Here is a 16,378-nt window from a genome sequence, read left to right as displayed (position 1 = left end):
GACGTTTTAAACCAGACCCGCTGGGAGTAAAGCCTGGCAGTCTGTGTCTTAAGAAGCCTTCAAAGTGACTTGGACGCCCACTCAAATTTAAAAAGTACTGATTTGAGGGGCACCTGGGTGACTCAGTCGGTTGAGCATCCAACTCCATATTTCAGGTTGGGTCATAATCTCACAGTTCATGAGTTTGAGCCCCACATCAGGTTCTGTGCTGAAAGCATGGAACCTGCTTGGGATTCTCTCCCCGCCCCTTTGTCCCTTCCTTGTTTTCTCTCTCTCTCTCTCAAAATTAATAAATAAACTTAAAAAATATTTTCCTTGCTCTGTCTCTCTCTTTCTCTCTCTCAAAAATAGATAAACATTAAAAATTAAAAATAAATAAAATAAATAAACATTAATATATATTTTTTGAATGCTGATTTACGGACAGAGTGACCCATCAGGAAGACGGTTTAGGCCAAGAAAGCCAAGGAGCTTCCATAGAAAAATGTGAAACATGCTCATGGTAAGTATTTCCAATAGGATCATGGGACTCAGAGCTAGTTAGTCAAAGGTAAAACTTAAGGATTCCATTATTTAACGACAGGTGGAAATGCTGTTTCTTAGGTCATTACAATTGGTTAGAAACATGGAAATTTTATAAGAGAACGTTTTCAAAGCATTAAATCAGCTAGCAGTCTAGAAAAGACCTAAAAGGATCCTGAAAATTTCTCTGCTGTTGCTGCTTCTCTCCTTTCAAAATTAAAAAACAAAACAAAACAAAACACATTCTGCTCCTGGGTCGTTTCATTTTATTCTCGTTAACTTACAGTTTCAGATTACAAAACACTTAATAATCAAATAGAGAGGCTTTCTTCATCCTATAGTGCATTCAGCTTTTCAGCTAATGGATAAATTTCCACTCTGCTTCCAAGTGTTCACTTACTATAAGAAGCATTTGAACTCCATTTTGGTATGCACACAGCCAAATCATGCAATTAGCGCATGCCTGCTTCTCCAGAACCAGCAGGCTGCATAGATGTGGGTCAGGACCATGTGATTTTATGCTCAGGAGTCAATTATACCAACCAAGGGAGATGCACTTAAGTAAAGTGCACTAGGCTTTAATAGCTATCTTTACAACACAGGGAGAGCCAACGTTTTAATACCTACAGTCTTGTTATCAACTTAATCAAATTTTTAATATCAGAATGTAGATTACAGTTGTGTCACTTAGTACAGTCCAGGACCCTTCTTCCTCCCTCCTCAGTCTGTTCTGCTTGCCGTACAATGCTTAGTTATGAAAACTACCCTTTAAACATGCTAAAATATTTAAGACATGTGTCCTGATAGTGTCATGTAAGCAAATACCAAAAAGAATCCAGTCATTAGTGAACCTGATCAGGTCAGTCTCCACGGACTGGGAAAACAATCTAGCCATGGCCGCAGTGCTGATATGCAAGGAGAGATTCCACAGGTGCGGACTCCTGCAAGCTCGGAGCCCAAACACCCTACACACTTTTTGAAAAAGTGATTCCTTAATTGTCTCTTGTTACATTAACTAGGTTCAAGAGTCACTGAGTCTAGGGGACTTCACTTAAAAAAGATAAGTATTTGTGCCTATAGCATTGAAATCATAGGGAAAGGCAAAGAACAGGTGATCTCAAATGCCAGACTAAGACGATACATGTACATGTGCCTATAATATACATGCATGTGTATACGTGTACATACTCATACACATACACATATACATATGCAGGTGCTTACTCTTCTCTTTCTCCTTACTGGGGAGAAGCCCTGAAATAATTGTTCTTCTCTTTCTCAGCGTTCCTTTTCTCAGCAAAAGAACTACAAGTCATGCTAAAGAAACTTTGAGGATTGGAGGATCAGATAATTTTATGAGACCTTCTTCTTCTCCTTGATGAACGTTCTCTTGGATGAGCCATTCAACCCCCTGGATTCACCAATCACTTCTAGAAGGACAACTCCCAAGTCTCTATTACACAGACCCCAATTAGTCTCATGATTTTCGGACCCCAATTCCTAGAGCATTGGAGCTCCGTTTATCTGTCTTAATCCTCACCTGTCTCCCCGTCCCCGGCTCGGTGCCTGCACACCTCAGGACCAGTTTGCTTGCCTGTGCTAATAAATGGATAGGTGGATGTGCACACTTGTTCCTCCTGCTTCTCCATCTCAGGCCAGCTTGAGGTCCCTGTACAGGTCTTCTATGCTTTCGCCCCCAGCTCTAATTAGCAACCTCTGGCAATTTTGCCTTCATAAGAAACCTTGAATATGCCTCCCCTTTACCATGCTCTCTTCCTTTTCATAGAATCTCAGAATCTCTAGCCAGGTTATTACAGTACCCTGCTCACTGGTCTCCCCTGCCTCTATTTATGTCTTTGCACCTTTCAAGCTGCCAACCCTCTTCCCTTTCTAAGCATGGACTCCTCACATACTCCCTCCCAGCCCTGCCCACCCCCCGCGTGCACACACGTGCTCACACACACACTCCTGTCCCAATTCATATGCCATCCGTGGCTCTTCATTACATGCCTGGCAACATCCAGATTTAGTAGTAACTCAGTGCCTGTGGAGGCGATGGCACAGGGTCACCTGAACTATCCTTCTATCTCTCTATCTCTCTACACTCTCTAAAGCCTCTTCTGCACCCTCGCCCTCTGACCCCACACCATCCCAGGGATGCTCTCCCCACACAGGGCCTGTACCTTGTCCCTGGATGGCTGTTCATAAAGTTCCCTCTGCCAGGAATCCTGCCACTGACTCCTCTGCCCCAAGGGAGCCTGCCAAACCCACTCATCCTCCGAGCCTGGGCCCACTGCCCGCACTTCCAGAAAGCCTTTCCGAGATATTGCCAACAAAAATGCATTTACCATCTCCTCTACATGCACGGTGCTTTATCATGTCCTGTTGTAGCACATTTCACAGCTTCCTTCATATCAATATTTATATGTGTTTTTCTCTCTCCCACCAGATTACACCATTTATGGGATCAGTGTTGCACCTTATTCATTTCTATGATCCCTTACGACTTAGCATACAGCTTAGCACTGAGAAAGAGCTTAGAAATCTTTTCCAGTATATGTCATTAATTTCTATAATGTCAGAGTTATATATATTCTCTCTCCTCTCTCCCTCTCTATTTCTCTTTCTCTCTCTCTCATACACACACACACACACACACACACACACACACACACACAGATGCACACACACATACACAGCTGCCCTCAGCTCAAAATGAAAATCTTACCTAAGGACTCTGAGACCCACAGGCAAGAATATTTTGTCTAACTATGCACAGCCTATACCCTTCACTTTTCTCATAGAACTTCTCTAGGCAGTCAGTCAGCCTGTCATGTGATGAACACGGAACATGCAAGCTCCCTGAAAGGCACATGTGGATGAGAATGTACACAGCACACTGCACAGCGCCTGGCCATGTCCTTGATGACTGCGCCAACTCCTCTGGGAGCTTGGCAGAGCTCTCTCCCCGCAAGTCACATAGATGTGCTCCTGCGAGCAGTCACACGAGTTTGCAGGCAACTCTACGTGCGCCGCCATCCCTTGGGTTAGGCGGAGCCACTTTCTCTGACATTTTCTGACTCATAGCAATGGGTGGCCCTAGAGCTGACGGTCTTTGCCAGGTGAGCCTTCAGATAAGCTGCAGCTGAAAAGAGCTTGTGACTCCACAGATGTGGAGATCAGAGCAGATTGCCAACTTGCCCTTGGGATCCGAGCATTCTAGTCTGTTTCCCGACCAGAGAGCACAAACTCTGTCTACACTTTCCTTCATTTAGCCAATAAGCTATTCGTTCTAGACAGGAGGCAGGTCTCAAAGGTGACAAACAAACAAAAAGGTGGTAAACAAATAAATGTGATTAAGATACCAAAAATTACATTAAAATTCTGTAAGCAAAAACATCATTCAGTCTAAAGGGAGGGGAACATTGGAGTGCTGAGGATGGAATTTTTAAATTACTAAATATAAGACCAAAAATCTTTGTTTCCATAGTTTCCCTATTCCGATTTTGAGGTGGCGAACATTCTTTCTCTTCCAGATCATTTTCTCCTGAGAGGTTGTACTCCGTAGCGAGAATTGTTCTAATCCTTTGATGGGTAAGAACTGCTGAAGAGAATGTTTAACCAAATCCTATTTTCTAGAAATAAATAGGCTAGTTAGCTGCTATTCACCACTCATCCACTTCTCTCTTATCAGTGGTATTATCTGTTGAAGAAGATTGTGGTTCACCCCAATTCCAAGTAGGAAAATATTTCTGGCATTATCCTTGGGGTTTTTGTTCATTGGTAAAATGTGTTTGGAAAAAAATTCCATAAAGAAAATAATCCATAATATGACCTAGATTTAAGGAGTGTTGGAGTAGTTCCATTAATTTTCCTGCAACAAAGCTGTAATGTTATTATTATCACAGTAATATTTTAAGCAGCTTTTCTATCTTTCTGTCTCTGTCTCACTCTTGGTAGGTAGATAGATACATACATACAGGAGAGATAGATACACACACACACACACTCATACACACACACACACACACAGGTGTTATTACATTTAAGTCCCCCCAGAGGTTTCAGAAGCCAAAAATGTTTACTCTAGATCCACTCAAGAGTTTTGGGGGAACCACATATGTCAGTGGTCTGAGTAATAGAAGGAACTCAATTGAGTCCACCCAGACTGCAGCCATATTCATGCATACGCTGTCCCCAGGAACCAACGGAGTAAAAATGAGGGTGAAAATGGACAGCTGAGGCTGGTTCTCCCTGCTTTAAGAGCTTCTTCACCCCCACCTCTCCACTGGGAAATTTGGGTCCCCCCACCTCTGCCCTGGAAAACACGGGTCCACCGCACCAGTCCTACAGAATAAAACGCTACTATTAAGCAAACCATGATTTCATTTCTAGTCTATACTCTTACCTGAACCAACATGAATGAACTGCCGGAGCCAAGCTCCTGAAGTCAAGGTGACATTCAGTCACTTATTATGTCAATCAATAGAATTCAAGGGAGCTAAAATTCAAAAAGAACACTCAGTTCTCAATGATAAGAGATAAATAAGACACAACTTCTGCCTCAATTCACAGATCATCAGTGACGATGGACAGCTAGCACCAGACCAGGCTGACAGGTGATGTAACAGAAGTGAGCCCAGTGCTGGGCCCTGAAGGAGGCCTGGCAGATTGCCCAGTGGGCTTCACAGAGGAGGTGGCCTGCATGGGGATTGCCACTGGACACAGATTCGAAAAGTAAAACTTAAGAAAGAAATGTGGCCTTGGGTAGCAGAATAAAAAGTGAGGTGATGTCTTTACAATAAAACTTTCTTTAAAAGTTTTTTTAAAGGTTTATTTACTTTTGAGAGAAAGACAGAGTGCGAGGAGGGTGGAGCAGAGCTGGGGTGGGGCGGGCGGGAAGACACAGAATCCAAAGCAGACTCCAGGCTCTGAGCTGTCAGCACAAAACCTGACATGGTGCTCAAACCCATGAGATCATGACCTGAGCCAAAGTCAGGTGCTTAACCAACTGAGCCACCCAGGTGCCCTTACAACAAAATTTTCTTAAGCAGAGCTATCAGAGTTTTGTTTCTTACTGTTACAGATTATAGTTTCTAAAAATACGGGGCAATGGTATCCCCCATACCCTTCTTCACCCATTAAGAGGAGAGGCTCTATCTCTTCAGCTCTTAAATGTGAGTGGGCCCTGTGACTGCTTTCACCAGTCAAATTCTGTGGGAGTAGCAGTGAAATCATTGGAGGTCTTCTCTGGCCTGGCTGCTTTCACTTCTTGCCTCTTGGAAGCCAGCCCTCAAGTAAGGAGTATACCTACTCTGAGATCACCATACTGGGAAAAGGCAAAGCCATATGGAGAAGCCTTAGCAGAAGAGATGTCACACAGGGAGAGAGAGAGACAGAAAGCGGGGAAAGGAGGAGAAGGAGAAAAGGAGAGGGAGAGGGTGAAAGGGAGAAGAAGGAGGAGAAATAGGAGAGAGAAAAGACAAGGAAGGTGTTGGAGAAGAGAAAGAGGAGAGGAGGAGAAAAATAAGGAAAAGGGTGGTGGATGAGAGGGAAGAGGAAGAGGAGGAGGGAGAGGGAGGAGAAAGAAGGGGGAGGAGGGAGAGAGGCTAAGAAGCACAGAGGTATGAGATACATAAATGCAGTCACCTTGGAAAGGGTCTCCAGTCCCAGCAACCCCAGCCGACTTTGTGTGAATCCGAGATGAACCGCCCAGCCAATGCCTTCCTACATGCCTAACCCACAAAACTGAGAACAAAATAAAATGGTTGGTTTAAGCCACTGAGTTGGGAGATAGTTTGTTTGTGCAGTGGAACACTTACCAAAACATAGAGGTCTCACAGTGGTACACGGTACTAAGGGAAATAGAATCCTACTAAGACTTAGGATGTCCTCTTGGTAGCCCGTATGTATTGAGATAAAAGAGAAACCAAAGTCCTTTGGTGTTTTCTTCTGTTTTGTGTGTTCTTCTGTCCCGGGGCTGGGACTGACCTTCTCCCTTTATATAAGTCACAGACAAACCGTACAACAATTCATAATATTCCTTCTTAACACGTAAGAGATCTTTTGTGGAAATTATGGAAGCTCCCAGGATGTTGTCTTCCCTACCTAAGGAAACCGACCTCTATGTAAGGAGCTGTTACAAGGAGAAAACACTCCTTGTCCAGTTTTCTTGTTTGCTACAAACTTCAAAGGTTTACTCACACAAAGATTAATAGAGACTTTGGTCTTCATCACTCATGGATCTCACAACATGATTACCTGCTTTTAAAATCTCCTAGAAAACAATGTAACATTTCACTGCATGGCAGGAGTCACTCAAGTTTTTAGGCATGGTTAATATGAAAGAGGAGAAAAAAATCTGCTAAGGGCATTGAGTTTTACATTAAGCAAGGAATACCTTAGTCTTAGAAATACCATAATAGGCTAGAATCCCTTGCTTTGTGACTAGGGGTCCACACCTCCCACTAAAAACTGAGGGGCCACAGAGAGCTTTCCAAAATACAATGAACTCACTCAAACATTATGAATGCAGTAAGGTATATTCAATAGTCCAGCCTTATTGCCTCTCTCCCTGCTCCCATCCATCCCCAGTCCCAGCTTTGAGTCCAGGATTCATGGACGCTGATTTCATTCCACTTGGAAATTAGCAAATGGTAAGGCTGATCAAAAAACTTGTCATCAGGCAAGACCTTTGTGAAATGGCTCTTTAATTAGCCATTTCATTTTTGTTATTTCATGAGCGATTCATGTTAAAAATATGTTCCATGGATGCCAGCCTGCAGGAACGCAGAGCCTGTGTCACTCAGCAGTAATTTAGTGAAATAATAAATAATCACATCAGCAGCCCTGACCTCCAGCATTAGTTCTTCCTCCCCCACGCCCCGTACCCCCCGAGGCCATGTGGCCAGGCTCCCCACCCCAGTCATCAAGCTCTGTGGTGAGCATGGAGTGGTCACCACAAACAAGAAAGGGATCTTGCCCTCCCAGGAGGCTTCTCTCCACAAAGAGAGAAGGACTGTGGGTATGTCTCCTGCATCTGAGGTCACCCAAGGTCTGGGTGTAAAAGGCTGACTTCCTTGACACGCTGTTATCATGAGCAGCATATCTCTTGAGTGAAATTTCAGGAATGGACGTTCCTCAGGGAAAGATGCCATTTTATCCACTAAGCCAGATCAGCTGGAACTGCAAGGCAATGGCTTACGTCCGCGGAACAGCTTGGGCCAGGACCTTGTGTTCTGTCAGCTTTTAGGTGGGGTCCACCCGCTGGCTCTTGCCAAGATTTCAGCCGGGTCCTAGCCGCACCCTGGCCCACATTAATCCTCCTCACGGAGCATCTCAGGAGAGAAACCACAACTTCCCCTAAGTGGCCCTCCCCTCCTCATCTGTGTTAGAAAAAAACAGTAGGAACCTATCAAAATATGACAGAGGAAGATGTTATTCAGGCAACCCTGGGCTATAGTCACAATGCTCAGGAGAGTAAGCCAAACATGGCTTCACATACCAGGCAGTCTGTTAGCAAGAAATGATGGAGATAGAAAGAAGCAAGGCAGAGATTCGAGCCTCCCCCACTGTGAGAAGGCCAGGTTTTCATTTAGGACCGAGGGTTTTAATTCTATCTATAAATGAAGATGACAAAGAAATAAAAAAATTCTACAGCAGCATTAAAATCTATGTGTACCCAGGGACATTCAGAAGCATTCCTGTTCATTATAGAACCTTCTAGAACAATGAACAGAGAGCCCTGATTAGAGATTCCCCTTCCACCCCCCTCTTTTTTTTAATCTTCTTTTTTCTACCTCCAGGGAATGGGTCTTTGGGTGATTTTTACTCCACAATTTCTAGATAATGTCAGTGCCTTGTTCTAGCAGCCATATGTGAAGAAAAATGGAGACCGCCACTGAAAAATCACATCTTGAGTGACAGGAAGTGAGCAGGAAGGATAGAGCTGAGGAACGCAGTTCTGTTTTTCCTTCAAGGTTCTGTGGGATGAAGTAAAGACTAAAGGCAATTAGTGAAATGTTCTAGTCATTTACTTTTCTTTTTGCTTTCTTGATTTCTTAAGCAATAATCGGTGATTTGGACACCTAAAAAACATTCATCCTTTTTAAAAGTCCATTATATCAATTAGGTACCCTTTCTAAAGAGAGAGTAGGTTTTCCTTTTCTTAAACTTGGTCGGTGCTGCCCATGCAACAAGGCAATTGATTTTAGAAATAGATTTTTTTCCTCATAGCAATATGCGGTTTTATCGAAATCTTAAATTGGCAGTATTTTTTGATTATTTGGCATAAGTGTGCTGAATGCCATTGTTTTCTGTACAGGCAGAATGTCTTATTCCCAGACTCATAAGGAATACAACCAGAACCCACGTGTCCTATGATTTCTCTTCCTGATGCTCCAAACATTAAAGAAACCAAATTCACTTTACAAGTATACATCTTAGGGAGAAGACCCTTGGAACCATCTAGAAAAGCAGAATCGAGATGTGACAAATGGCCTCTTGATTGTCTGCATGAGGTTTTTAAAATTAATTCTTTCTAAGGAGATACAAAAACCAGAGTCACTGTTTTTAAATTGTATTTCAGGGGCGCCTGGGTGGCTCAGTCAGTTAAGCATTTGACTTCGGTTCAGGTCATGATCTCGCAGTTTTTGAGCTTGAGCCCCGCGTCGGGCTCTGTGCTGACAGCTCAGAGCCTGGAGCCTGCTTCCGATTCTGTGTCTCCCTCTCTCTCTCTGCCTCTCCCCCCTCACACTCTGTCTCTCTCAAAAATAGTAAAATAAACATTAAAAATTTTTAAATTGTATTTCATACCAACCAACCAACAATCTAACAAACCCTGAAAATCATAACAATGGTTAGTAACAGAAAGTTGATTGGATTGATTTCATTATATTTACATGGTGTGATGCTCTAAAGTACATTTAAAATAGTGGTGGCTCTGGACTTAGGCCTATCAAAAGACGCTCCTGATCTACTGCTAAGTGAACAAGTAGGTTAGATTGCATAGCATAAATGCACACCTTGGTTTTTATTTTTTTAACTTTTATTTATTTTTGAGAGACAGAGAGTGAGTGGAGGAGGAACAGAAAGAGAGCGAGACAGAATCTGAGATAGGATCCAGGCTCTAAGCTGTCAGCACAGAGCCCAGTGCAGGGCTTAAACTCACAAACTGTGAGATCATGACCTGAGCCAAAGTCGGACACTTAACTAACTGAGCACCCAGATGCCCTGCACATTTTGGGTTCTAAAAGGTCTGTGTATATCCATAGAAAAGTATCTGGATAAACATGTCCAAATAATATGTATGTCAAAATGGTACGCATGCTGATTCCTGAGTATTGGCAGAATACAACAAATTTTTATTTTCTTCTTTAAATTTTTCTCTACGGTATGACTTTAATTTAGACTATCTACTGCTTTGTAGTAAAATGATAATATTTTCAACTAAAATATTTTTTCTTAAACTGTGGACTTTTAGCATGATTTTAAGCTGTGTTAGCTCATTCTGTCATTTAATGCTGAAGATCCCGGACTGGCTATAAAGCTGTCTGTCCTCAAAGATGCTTGTAAAGGGGAAGACAATGCAAAACAACTGGTAAGGGTGATAAAGACACGTTCACAATATAAAGCTGGCATAGAAGAATAGATAGACCACATAGCCAGGATGTTTTAAAATTCTCAACCTAAACAGTTTTGGAAATGTTTTAGAAATGTTTTATTAATTCAAACCCCACAAATTTGGAATTTGTAAAAAGTAGTTTGTCACTGAGTAGAAGTTATCTTTTGAGGGGCACCTGGGTGGCTCAGCCAGTTAAGCATCCAACTAACTCTTAGTTTCAGCTTAGGTCATGATCTCACAGTTTGTGGGTTCAAGCCTCAACGTCAGGTTCTGTGCTGACATGCAGAGCCCGCTTGGGAGTTTCTATCTCCCTCTCTCCCTGCCCCTCCCTGGCTTGTGATCTCTCTTTTTCTTTCTCTCTCTCTCTTAAATAAATTCTAAGGAAAAAAGTTATCTTTTGAGAGTTATTTCTTAAGAAAGACTTATTAAACAGTAAGTAAATTGGGTTATGTGAAAACTTGGCTAATTGGTTAATTTTTCTAAATGAGCCACTGAACTTCTAGGGGACAAACTGCATCTTTTTCCTTGTGGAAGCCCACTGTGTGCAGGGCCAAACACAGCATAGGTGCATAATTAAAGGGTTTTTATTATTACATTGTTATATTATACATTACTATAATATATTATATTAATGCACATAATAATACATTCCTTATATGCAAATAAAGCCCTTGCAAGTGGAAGCTAGTGACAGTCATTCAGTCAAACCCACTTGGAAGGAACACTGAGAAGCATTCTTTATATCAAAGAGGAACACAGTTGCATTCTATCAAGGCTTTGAACTAAATTTTTTTCTTTGATTAACCTACAAGATTAACAGGCTATGTAATTTTTGTTTTAATTAATAAAATTTACACTGGCAGAATGTTACATGAGTTGTAATCAAGCACAGTGCATTTCATCTGAAAACTGAGATCCTTTTACATAGTTTGCTTTTGACTGCTTACTATTTGATTTTCTTTGAATATGGTAACATTTTCTTTTCACCATCATCAAATCAAACCATTCCAACATGAAATGTCCTTTTTCGGCAGTCTTATGGTATAGCATCGTTTTGGGGCATAGCATTGTGATTAGCGTTGTTTGTTGCTGTCATTAAATTATATTCATTGTAGAGAGGTATCAGTTTCACAAAGAAAGAACATCAGGATGCAACAAAGAATGAGATGTTATTCCCAATTTCATTGTCAGCCAACAGCGAAGAGGTTCAAAGAGCAGAAGACTTGTGTGCATGTATCATGCACAAAAAGTAAGCCAGAGGATAGAAACATCACATCTGAACAGTCATGAAACAGAATAGATGGTCTCCTATAACTCTGACCAGTTTTGAGAAAGAAAGGAGAGATTTACTTCCCCAAATAATATTATTCTCCTTTAAATTCATTGTGAATAAGATCGTAGAAAAGGAGGATGTATAATATCCCAAAGCAGAGGCTTTCTGCGACCTTGATTCTTCATGTTTCCCTCCACTCCACTGCTTTTGTGCCTCCCCCATTCCAATCACGCATGCACATGCGCGTGAGTGTATGCGTGAGTGGGTGGGCACACGCGCACAGGCGCACATGCACGCGCGCGCACACATGCACACACACACACACACACACACACACACACACAGAATTATAATAGCTAGCAATCTGCCCAAACATAACACTAGTATACAAATAAAGATATTCACTGCACTTAACTCGAAAAATAGGCTGAAACTATGTACTAGAAAAGTCTGGATTCAGACCTCTGGCTCCAGTACATGGGGCTTTTCCACACTTCAGTGTGTGAAATCAGAGGTCTGCCGTCTACGAAACACGGAGCACTGACTTGTTACTCAGGAAACAGCGGGTGGAACAATGTGCCCTCATCTTGATTCCATATTTAAGCATACACTCGGAGAGAAACACAGCCCTTCTTGAACCGGAGAATCATAGTTGGGGGAAAGGGGAACAAAAATTCCCTTTCAAACCCGCATCTTATTTTTACTTTTCTTGTTAACTGATAAAGTCCAAACTGATCAGTAAACGTCAGGTGAAGGTTGATCAAAATTCTGAGCATTGAACATTTTATACATTTGAATTTCGTTTAAAGGTATTAATGTTTTTCTCTTTTGTTTCTTTCTTATATTTATTTAAAAAATAATCAGCACAGTCGAGTGAAAAAATCCCAGCATTAACTCTCATCTCCTGAAACGATTCATTAGAGTAAAACACCCTTTCTTTGTATCTGAGTTCACTTTTTTGGATGGAGGAAGAAACGGTAAGATTCTGACGTAAGAGAATGGCAATGAAAGATGCTTTCTGACACGCTATAGGGCTGTTTACTTTAAAATGTACGTGGGAGAGGCTTTCTAGACTCTCCCTTTCCACACCTAATAACTCAACCTCCCAGCCTCCAGGCCCATACTTATCAAGGTTGGGAACAATTTCTTTTCGGTCATTTAAAAGTCTTCATTGCAGAAACTTCCTCTGAAACAGACCACCTCTTTCATTAGGAATATTTATGGGAAATAATATATTTGTACAGTTGAAAGTGTCACCTGTTTTGCTACGTCAGTTCTTGTCTGAATGCAAATAGACTGTTCGAGAGTTTACTCAACAACACTTGCTCATGGAAAGTACTAATCAAAACGTTGCTACAGCAGTAAACTTTTATATTTTTTAACCACTGGATTCCAATGGAATGTATTCAATATAGCATGCTTTGATTTAAAAATTTTAAAAGAGATTATGTATACAGCACAGTGTAAAACAAGGCAGGTTAGCTATGCAAGCACTTGTACCTTCTTAATAGAAGTCTTTTCCTGAAGGTAAAACCCAATAAACTGGACCCTATAATGTGCTATGGACTCTATGTTGATTTACCTCGGTTACCCCATCAGCAGAACCCAACTTTACCAGGGACACACTATGCATATATATTTAGTACGTATAAAAATGCATATAAAGAAGTACTGAATTCATTAGGGCACATTTTTTCTTTAAAAAGTTCTTTGTTAGCCTTGGGATTTACTGATTGCAAATAAAGGAAGTTATGGCACTGTGCTGATGTTTATAAAGGGAGAGAAAATCCTTAATGTGACCCCACGATTTCAATGAAAAAAGCACAAATAATAAAAAGGTTTGGCTTTACTCAAATACACATTTAGCAACATCTTTCAAAGAATATTTGAAATATTCCCCCAAAAGATGCTATTTTATTTCATTGACTTCTAGGAGCACCAGTCTGAGAATAGATGGCTAAAAATCATGGTGGGTTTTTTGGGGGGGAAGAGCAGGGTGTGTATCTCAATTCTTCTTCATCTGAGGATATTTAAACAACATTTTTGCACACTTCCTGTAAAAATTTCACAGACTTTTCGTATGCAGGATTCTTTTCTTCATATTTCGGTTGCAGGATTAACCGTAGTCTTAAAAAAAATATTTAATTCTCTTTGCTCTGTGGCATGGCTTGATGAAACCTAGGTTGAGTTTCTTGAAGAAATGTAAGAACTTCTTGACAGCTAAGAAGCCTCCCAGACACGCATTCCTTCCAGAGGTGCCTACATCAGACAAGGAGAGAAGAATGCAGCTTCCTTCCCTGCCCTCCATTGTATCTGAGTGAGCAATGTGTTTATTGCTCAGTCTCAGAGTGTTTAAATGTCCCTATTGTGCAAATTATGAGTGCAGCAGCCATTCGTTATAATTTCCAACTGTCTGATCTGCTCTATTTGTCCTTGGTAACCATCCACCTTTGAGAATTGCAAAAAGTCATGCCCATTATTATTTTTAATAAGGCCATTGCATTAAACCTTAGTGGAAGTCCTCTAGTGATTTTTCTTTCCCTCAAAATCTATATAGCTTTTAAAAGCATTTCATTAAGACTCTGCACTTTTTAAGGAGGGAAGAGGAAAAGAGAGATGGATGATATTAGCTGCAATAACATTCTTTTTAATCCCAAGATTAAAAGTAATAATACTAACCTACAGAAAAGACCTGTTTGCTTTGGGCCCTTGATATTAGCGTGTGGGGCTGCTGATGAGAGGGGCGGCTGAGTGGGAGACAATGCAGATCGGCTTGCAAACTTCAGCAGCTGGGGTGCAGGGCGCCCCGGTCCGCCTGGTCTGCATGCACCCACGGGTGGTCTTAGTGGCGGACCATGGGATTGGGCACCGACGCCAGGTGCCTTCCTGCCAGGACAGTGGGCCTTCCTATACTCTCAGCACGAAGACAAGTTGCCCACGGATTTCAGGAGTAGAAGGTGGCAGCCTACGGTTTGACAAGTGAGTCAAAAGTTAACCCCATCTCACCTCCCTGGTCCTGGGGCCACCACCTCCCTCTGCAGCAAACGCCCCGTCTCGCCCCTTACGAAGGAAAGCGAAATCTGCTAGTTCTTTGCTCCTGTCTGCTCATCCCTGAAACGTGCACATAAAGGTGCGCATAAAGGTGGTAAGTGTCCCTGGGAAGGGGCTGTACGGTGCCAGGGAGTTCTGGGTCGCTGGGCGTCTTAGCACCTGCTTGGCTCCTCTTGGAGTCCGGAGGCGTTTCCCTCAGTTCGGGCGCCCTCTGGTGCCGCTGTGGAGAAATTCACCCGGCGCGGGGAGCCCTGGAGGAAAATCCAGAGTAGCACTTTACCGCCTTGGGCGTGGAAGGAACAAGGGGGGCAGCTGGTTCTGGTGGCCCATGGCCTACCTAAAACATCAGTGTGTTAAGACTAGTTAAGACTATAGAATCTCATGGTTTCCCTGAGCAGTATGCTAGAGACCAATGACCTTCCCCCGCAAACAGACATCTGTGAGATTCCAGATTCCAAAGGGAGAACAAGGAGGTCACCCGGCTTCCAGAACCAGCTTTCTCTCTGTCTGTCTCTCTCCCCTCTCTCTCCTCTGCCTCTCCTCTCTCTCTCTCCTCTCTCCTCTATCTCCTCTCTACACATACACAAACCCATCTTCTTCATCTACAAGGTCTCTAACACATTATTCTTAAATGCACGTGTTGTCTTTTTGATGTCAGTTTGGCTAAGCTAAAGCCCCCAGCTATTACAATAGACGCTAATCTAGATGAGACTGTTGAGGGGGCTTTGCAGATGTCATTCAAATCACTAATCGGTTGACTATAAATAAGAAAGATTATACTGGATAGTCTGGGTGGGCCTGACTTAATCAGTTGGGAAGTCTTTTAAGCCTGGCTGAGACTTCCCAGAAAAACGGAGACAGAGAAGAAATTGCACCTGTGGACAACAGCATCGGCCATGCCCCCCGGGCTCCACTCTGCTTGTGATCTTCTCTTCCTGATTGCCTGCCCTGCGGATTTTGGATGTGCTTAGCCAGCTCCCACAATCCTATAAGGCAATTCCTTGTCATAGATCTCTTACTGTAGATGTCTATATTGGTTCTGTGTCTCTGGTTGAACCATAGTTGGTATAACTCACGTGGCTTAAATTAAAAAATAAAGCATTAAGGAAATTCAGAGGGCCAGAAAGAGTCCATCCAAATTCCTCCTGTCGTTCATATTTTCTGATTCTCTACCAGTGTAGACATAACGCAGTGCACTCTGGAGATGCAACCAAGAACTGAGCAGACAGGATGTCCTCCCGAATTTGGGCTTCAGAACCTGCTACTAAGTTAGCTGGTGAATGAGAGGCAATGGCTATAGTGGTTTGGGAAGCTCACACACACACCCAGCTCCATGGGGCAACTTTGTGCAATTCAAACCTGGACCAGAAGCTGGCTTTAATTCATGGTTTGTTGTGGGTCCTACCGGTGGGTGCTTGGAGCTATGCAGAAGTAGAGGAGGAGGAGGAACAATGAGGAGAACCAGACAGCAGTCTCTGCCTTGAGGGCCCTCAATCCATCACCACTAAAGGTAAAATGCGTATTTATTCCTTTGCCAAACACCCTGAGTCATCCGCCCCCACAGCGCATTTTCCTTGCTTGCTCTTTCTATATATGGCTAATGGGTGACACTTACTGATAATGGATCAGAGCTGCAAAATGTTGGCAAAGATGTTGGCAAAGTCTGGGCTAGGAGAAGGGAGTCTCCCCCTCGAGATTCATCAGCAGAACCACTGTTCATGGGCCAGACTGAGAAGCCCAATGAAAGACCTCATTCCGTCTCCAACATCTCCTGCCCCTGCCTCGAGGCTGAAGGCTTATTCCATGATGGAAATCACCCAGTGCATTTGCAATCCAACAAACATTTAATGAGTGCCTTCCATGCTACAAGTTCCCCTCTACAGCCTGGTGTCCTGAAATGGCTTTTGGAA

The 16,378-nt window shown here is 42.6% G+C and overlaps 1 long non-coding RNA gene across 1 annotated transcript; it reads right to left on the bottom strand.

The window, feature by feature from the left end:
• Positions 1 to 13,265: 13,265 nt before the first annotated feature.
• LOC115305955 lies at positions 13,266 to 14,830 on the bottom strand. Its single transcript, XR_003915105.1, has 3 exons — positions 14,628 to 14,830; positions 14,097 to 14,382; positions 13,266 to 13,676 (listed from the first exon to the last, which is right to left on the bottom strand). It is a non-coding gene; the product is annotated as an uncharacterized LOC115305955 (long non-coding RNA).
• Positions 14,831 to 16,378: the final 1,548 nt, after the last annotated feature.

Source organism: Suricata suricatta, chromosome 2, assembly GCF_006229205.1.
Source record: "Suricata suricatta isolate VVHF042 chromosome 2, meerkat_22Aug2017_6uvM2_HiC, whole genome shotgun sequence".
In the NCBI taxonomy this organism is placed as follows: Eukaryota; Metazoa; Chordata; class Mammalia; order Carnivora; family Herpestidae; genus Suricata; species Suricata suricatta.
This window is presented reverse-complemented; position numbering and strand designations above follow the sequence as displayed.